The 7,814-nt window shown below is 43.6% G+C and overlaps 1 pseudogene; it reads left to right on the top strand.

The window, feature by feature from the left end:
- Nucleotides 1–360: 360 nt before the first annotated feature.
- Nucleotides 361–967, top strand: LOC109939665 (aspartic proteinase oryzasin-1-like; annotated as a pseudogene).
- The last annotated feature ends 6,847 nt before the right edge of the window (nucleotides 968–7,814 follow it).

The following is a 7,814-nucleotide window of genomic DNA, read 5'->3' as shown; positions in this document are numbered from 1 at the left end:
TTCGGTGTCTGATGCGGGCTCATCTGCTTGTTGCAATCCGCTTTCCCCTGATTGATTCTTACGATTTCCAAGTAGTTTTGTGTTATCTTCTCTCTCTCTTTTGGGAAAAAAAGGGGTTTCAATTCTGTTGGGCATCGACTCACCGGGTTTGAGGTTTTTCGTGGGCGGTTTGATCCTCGGTCGATCCGATCTATGGCAGGCTTTCATCAGATGTTGCAAAATCCGCTCGCAACCGTAATCGCAGCGTTATTGTCAGCCGCAAACAGTCCTTTTCTTGGTTGTACTGCGCTTTCCCCACTGATGCATCTGTTCGATCTAACTGGCCTTCGCTCCGCCTTGGGTTGTCGCAGATCAGCGAACATGGGGACTCGTGGCGTCGCCCTGCTGCTCCAGGCGCTCCTCCCCGCGTCGTCGGAGGGCCTGGTGCGGGTCATGCTGAAGAAACAGCCCGTCGACCAGAACGGGCGTGCGCCTCTCCGCCGAGGAGAAGCAGCGCCTCCTCCTCCGCGGCGCCAACGCCCTGGGCTCAGGCGGTGACGACGACTCCGACGTCATCACGCTCAATAACTACATGAACGTGCAGTACTTTGGGGAGATCGGCGTCGGCTCGCCGCAGCAGAAGTTCACCGTCATCTTCGACACCGGCAGTTCCAACCTCTGGGTGCTGTCCTCCAAGTTCTACTTCTCGGTGCGTCCTGGTTCCTCCCCTTGCCTGGCCGAGGTTTTCCTTTTTCAGGACTTGGATGTGTTTTGTGCTAAGACTGGAGTGTGCTTTTGTGCTGATGTGATGCAGATCGCTTGCTACTTCCACTCGTGCTACAAGTCAGGGAAGTCAAGCACTTACAAGAAGAACGGTTTGATTCTTCCTTTCTTGTCTTGTTACTATATTGTTTTCCCGATTTGCTCGTTGTGGACTGAGATCTGCATCACTTTCGTCATACGTTTGTATTTCCCAGCTGGATTTTGATTGTTAGGTACACAGTACTGCACATCCTCCTTGATGTGACGTCGACGGGATCTCATATGTCTTCCCGTCATTAGAAGGCGCTACAACAGTCCATGTGTTATTAGGGGAAATGCGAAAGAGACTGCGTAGAGGAATAGGGGCCAGGAAGCTGCTATTCTGCAGTTTGGCACGTTTGGTTTAGTGGTGAAGTAAGGAAAGGGAAGGCAATGCAAGAAACCTTGGCTGGCCATGGACTTGTCACTTGTGAGTTGTGATGGAGAAGCAGAAGCTCTTCTCGGGAACATGCTGGACCCTTCATGAAACTTCGCGCCTCCACCAGATTCAACAGCTAGGTGATGATGGCCTTTGTGAACTGTGAATTCTACAAATTGCTGGCCCAATGGCCTCTTGAATGAATTCTACAAAAAAAGGGAAGCATCTGGTCCCTTCCCCGGAGATGTTCCAGTCAAATGACGATCGAGTAAAAGCGCTGGAATCATCCGTCGTTCCTTGTTGGATGAGGTCCCAGTCAGAGCAAATAAAATGGTTTCCGTTGCTCATTTGGTTGCCCATCCTTCAAACTCCCAATGTGGACGACACATGGCAATTGGCAAATAGCAGTGGCCGACTGGCCGCCAACCGAATCAGGCTCGTGCGCAGGCCTGCTTTGCATTCAGATTCCAGTTCGCTGCGAGCTGACTTGAACCCAGAACGCGAGCATCTCACAAGAATCATCCTTCGTTGTGATACCAGCGATGACCTCAGCACTGTCTGCTGTATCTCGTGGATATAATCAAGCATCGCCTAGGAATAGCTTCACACACAACAAAGTTCAAGCCGAAACCAAATCATACACAGGCGGCAGTCCAAGCATTATTCACAGAGCATAAGGACAATGGCAACTGACCACAGAACATTGTTGAATGATAACATCTCTACAAATCCACCAGTGCAAACAAAGACTAGACCATACAGGTAGGCAAAAACAAAATACTTGTCGCAGCACAAGCCAGTTTTTTTTGAAGTAGTAGCGCAAGCCAGTTGCTACACCATTGTCAGTTTGTCACTAAACTTGGAACGACAAAGAAACTTAAGCAGGCACTGTAGCCACTAACTCCATATTACCTTGCAGTGGCCTCGAACTAACGGTTGCCTTTGTAGCACGTAACAGAAACCAAAAAATAATAATATTAGTAAGTGGTTGCAAACACGAGAAAGAACTTTTCCAATAAGGCCTTGTTCGGTTATTCCCAATACACATGGATTGGATGGGATTGGAAAAAATTAAGAAGAAGTTTGACTTATTTGGGATTCAAACCCATCCAATCCCACTCAATCCACATGGATTGAGAGCTAACCGAACAAGCCCTAAAGGGGTGGGATAAACGATCCCCATATAAATTATAACTGTGTAGCAAATTTGCAACAACAAAAAAACAATAAAAAACCAACAGCATATTCTCATTTACTTAAAATGAAACCATATAAACTTTTAGTACCAATTTATTATAATTCTAATTTCTAAACACAGAGCAAGAGAAATCCGCCCCCAGCTAAAGATTATCCTGGTTATCTGCCAATTCCAACCAGGACAAAAAAAATTAACACAAAAGAACAAAACTATGCCAGTTCCATGATCAGGACAGGGAAGGCGCCTCAATGGCAAAACATGTTTATGTTTCCAGTTGGCACTTGGCAGAATATTTGAACAAACCAGCAAGTTTAAATGCCAAGCCAATAGGTTAGAAGTTATACTTCAACTGATCAAAAATACAAGTCCATTAACGACAAGGCCTACAATGTGATCCTTTTGACTATAAATATCCATTAGAAATTTAAAATATATTTTTCCTTACATATAAAAGAGTTGTATGTTATGGTGGTGCGGGGGAGGTGGAGGTGGTGGTCTGGTTCTCTGGTTCGATGGCGATGGCGCGATCGCGGCGATGGACGGATGAGTGACGCCGTGACGGTATTGGTTCACTCACTGCGCGTAGCACACTAGCACTGTGATATCGGGATCCGCTGGGTTGCTGGGGGCACAGGCGCAAGGCACCGAACTTCGCATGCCATTGCCCATTCCATCGGGTTCACGATGACAGGAGCGAATCACAAAATGACTAAAGATTCTCAAAATTTTAGATGGCTCGATCTGAATTTGCAAGACTGGAGACGACATATAAGGCTAGACTCTAGAGACATTTCTAATTTACAAGTGTGAAAAGACCACATCAAATGATACTCCCTCCTTCCAAAACTCCTCCCAAAATAGTATTTGTTTTATAGTGTTAATGAATGAAAGAGTGTTAATGAATTCATACAGTATTTCATGTACGTGTATTATATGTGTCTAGATTCATTGTTATCCATTTGAATATGGACAAAAAAGCTAAAACAAACTATATAATAAGATAGAGTGAGTATCGACGACAGGCGTTGTTTGTTGGGTTCTGATCCGCCGAACCACGTGATCAGTATGTTGACGACGTTATTGATGTAGCACTCTGTCTGATCCGCCAAACCACGTGATCCGCCGAACCATTAGAGGCTCGTCAATTTATATAAATTTATGTTCCGTTGCAATGCACGGGCACATACCTATAAGATATTAAAATCGAAGATAATATATATATATATATATATTGTTTGTTTTCATGTATTACCTAACACTGTCTAGATATACATAAATTACCATGATATTATATGTTTCCGTTGCAACGCACGGGCACTCATCTAGTAAATTGAATATGAACAAAAAAACAAATGTGTTGGCGCCGATCCAAGCGTCAATCACTGCGATGAGAATCAGCGGTGGTGCTCTGTGTGAAGGTGCGGATGGTCCGCGGCCAGGGATCGAACGGTCCGCGACCTGGCGCAAGGGCGAGGGTTCTGACTAACGAGCCGGACGGTCCGCGTGTGCGTAGGGGCGCCGAAGTTCGCCGGCAGCGTCTGGATCTCGCTCCCGGGAGGGACCCCGTCGGAGAGGAGAGACCTTAGGCTTTGTCTTAGGATCAGTAGGCCACCCAATACGCCTCTAATCGACATAGAGCCGAAGAAAGACGAAGATTCAAGGTAGAGACAAGCTAAACTAAAACTACTTCTAATGCATAAGGTAAAAACGAGATGTAATTGATTATTGGTTCGATTGTTGGTTTCCAATCGGTCGTAGTATATATATATATATATATATATATAGAGAGAGAGAGAGAGAGAGAGAGAGAGGGAGGTCTAGACCTGTTACAATCCGTCTCCCGAGCTAATTCCACGGTTTTGGCTAACAAATCCCGCAAGAAACTCGGAACCCTAACTGAATCTGCGCGCGGACTGTACGGACTGCAGACCGTCCACTTGGCTAATCCTGGTGCTCAACATATGCCCCCTGCCTTTTGGTGGAGCTGAGCGAATCAAAAGCAACTAACTCGAAGTGATCACATCGATTTTCTTAGGCATCTTGCTAGATACTAGCATGGTACTGCTTGAGGAAACGTCTGTTTAACGCCTTGGGCAAGTCTTTGCCTTGTAATGTTTGCAACAAGTAGGTGTTACCGGACACCACCTGTGTGACCTTGTAAGGGCCTTCTCATCTTGGTGACCACTTCCCAAACTTCCGGTCTTTGCTCCTTAGAGGCAAGACGGTCTTCCATACCAGGTCCCCTACCTGGAACGATTTAGCCTTGACCTTCTTGTTGTAAGCTTTGGCGACCATGATCTTGTACTTCTCTATTTCTCCTAAAGTTGTCACTCTCTTGTCGGTCACTTTATCAATATTGTCCATCATTGAATTATAATAATCACCGACAGCTAAATCATTTTGCCTAGCGAACCTGACAGCATTTAAACTTATCTCTACAGGCAACACTGCTTCCTGCACGTAGACATACTCAAACGGAGATACTTTAGTAGCACAATGTTTAGATATTCTATGAGCCCATAAAGCTTTGGACAAAATCTTATGTCAATTCTTAGGATGAACAGATATCTTCGTTTTTATCAGGCTAATCAAAGTTCTATTACTAAACTCGGCCTGTCCATTGGCCTGAGCATAATATGGAGATGAATTAAGCAATTTAATTCTATATAATTCAGCAAACTCACGTACCTCCTTTGACATAAAAGAAGCCCCCTGGTCCGTGGTGAAAGTCTAGGAAATGCCGAATCTATGAATAATATGCTCAGTTACGAACTCAATTACCTCCTTATGTGCCATGTTTTTCATAGCAACGACTTCAATCCATTTGGTAAATAGTCTATGGCAACTAACACGAACCGATGCCCTTTTGATGATTAAGGATGAACCTCTCCTATAAAGTCCAATCCGCATCCTCTGAAAATCCAAGGTTTAATGATAGGATGTAATTCGGCTGCAGGGATCAACTGTAAGTCGCCGAATTTCTGACATACTTGGCATCCTTTGTAGTACTTGAAACAATCAACTATCATGTTAGGCCAATAGAAGCCAGATCTTCGTAATAACGACTTTATCTTTGGAGTCGATTGATGGGTACCACAAATCTCCTCATGTACTTCGGCCATGGCATCACCTAGGCCCAAGCATTTAAGCAGGACATCGTTGACCGTTCGGCGGTAGAGTTCATCACTCATTAAAACATACTTGAAAGTTGTACACCAAACGTTCCTATCTGTCCTAACACTGGGATTTCGTAGGTAATTAATTATGGGTGTCCTCCAATCATTCGCATCGGCTTCGTTATCAGCCGAATCAATCAGGAGAACTTTCCTGGCCACGTCAGACGGTCCGGCTCCCACACCCGGATGGTGTGAACCTGAGGCGGATGGTCCGTGCTGGCAGCCCCAATGTTCTGAGCCCTGGGAATCTAGCGCGACACCGGTTATCAGATTTTCAGTGTTGTGAAATCTCCCCCGCTTTATCCGATAACCTGATGCATCCTCCGCTAAATTGTTAGCTCTGCAATTCTCAACCCTGGATATGTGTCGAATGCTGAATTCGTCAAAAGAATGAATTATGTTTCAACACTTTTCAAGGTAACTATTTAGAGTACTATCTAAGCATTGATATTCTTCTAATACTTGTTGGATAACCAGCTGAGAATCACCAAATGCCTTCACATGTCTTACTCTCATACAACTTAAAGGCTCCAAGCCAAATAAGAGGGCCTCGTATTTGGCTTGATTGTTATTGCAACAAGTTTTTAATCGGCTAGAGAAGTCAAAGGAAACGTTACTTGGTGAAACAAGCACGATGTTAATTCCTTGTCCTTCATTGCAAACCGATCCATCAAAATATAAAGTACAGAGAGTAACAGTGGGGTATGATATGTCTAGTTTATGAGTACCATCAATCCGATGTTCTACAATAAAACCTACTACAACCTGGCCTTTCATAGATTTCAATATTTCGTAGGCCAAGTCATATTCTATAAGTGCATAAGCCCATTTACCAATTCTATCACTCATGATCGGGTTTTGCATCATGTATTTGATCACATCGGCTTGACCAGAAACAATGCAATGACTAGATAATAAATAACACCTACATTTGGTGCATGCATAAAACATGCATAGACATAAATTTTCAATGAAAGTGTACCTTGTTTCAGCGTCCACCAGCCTCCGACTTATGTAGGTTATCATATGCTCCTTCTCTTCGATCTCTTGTGTTAGAATAGCTCAATAACTTTATCTCCGGCTGTAGTGTATAATCTGAACAACATTCCTGCCTGTGGTGCTTTTAATACGGGAGCCGAAGACAAATATCCTCTAATAAGGTCAAATGTTTCCTGTTGTTCTACCCCTAGGTGAATTCGGCATCATTTTTAAGCCGAAGGATAGGAGTGAAGGCATCGATCTTCCAGCTAGATTAGAAATAAACCTTCATAAATAATTTACTTTGCCGAGGAACTTCTTCATTTCAAGCTTACAAGTCGGAGGTCCCACATTCCGAATGGATTTGATTCGGTCAGGGTCTATCTCTATACCATGTTCATGAATGATAAATCCTAAGAACTTACCGGCCGACACTCCAAAAGCACATTTATGTGGTTCATTTTTAGACCGTGCTGACACATTTTATCAAAGGCTTTGCGCAAATCAGCTATATGAGAACTAAACTCAGCTGATTTGACCATAATATCATCAATGTAAACTTCCACAGTGTTTCCGAACAGCTCATGAAAGATCAAATTCATAGCCATCTGATAAGTAGTCCCAACATTTTTAGACCAAATGTCATGACAACCCACTCAAATAAACCAATAAAGCCTAGACATATAAAGGTCGTTTTAGACGCATCTTCTCCATCCATGAAAATCTGATTATATCCGGCATTACCGTCAAGAAAGCTAATAATTCTTTTTCCTAACGCATTATTAATTAACGTGTCGCCTATAGGCATAGGATATTCATCTTTAGGAGTTGCTCTATTCAAATTGCGGAAATCAATACACACTTTGAGCTTACCTGATTCTTTCTTCTCCATCGGCACAATATTGGAGACCTATTTTGTGTATCTGCAAGGTCGGATAAAATTAGCTTCTAACAGCCAGTGGATTTCGTCCTTTATCCGTGGGAGTAAGACTGGACAAAATGATCTTGGTTTCTGCTTGAAAGGTCTGAAACCGGATTTAATAGGCAGCCAATGTTCTATTATCTCTCGGCTTAATCCTGGCATCTCAGTGTAATTTCAAGCAAAGCAATCAGGATATTCTTTTAATAGACCATTCATTTCATCTCTAGGATCGGTCTCCAGGGTCTTGTTTACAAAAGTCGGACTTGGAGTTTCACCATCTCCTATGTCGATCTCCTCCAACGGATCGGCCGATGTAAACTCATGTCCTAACTTGTTGAGATCCCTAAATTCCTCTATTATGCCTCCCTCAAAGGAATTAGG

Source organism: Zea mays, chromosome 5 (assembly GCF_902167145.1).
Source record: "Zea mays cultivar B73 chromosome 5, Zm-B73-REFERENCE-NAM-5.0, whole genome shotgun sequence".
NCBI lineage: Eukaryota > Viridiplantae > Streptophyta > Magnoliopsida > Poales > Poaceae > Zea > Zea mays.
The sequence above is the reverse complement of the archived record's forward strand: the minus strand, read 5'-3'. Positions and strand labels throughout refer to the sequence as shown.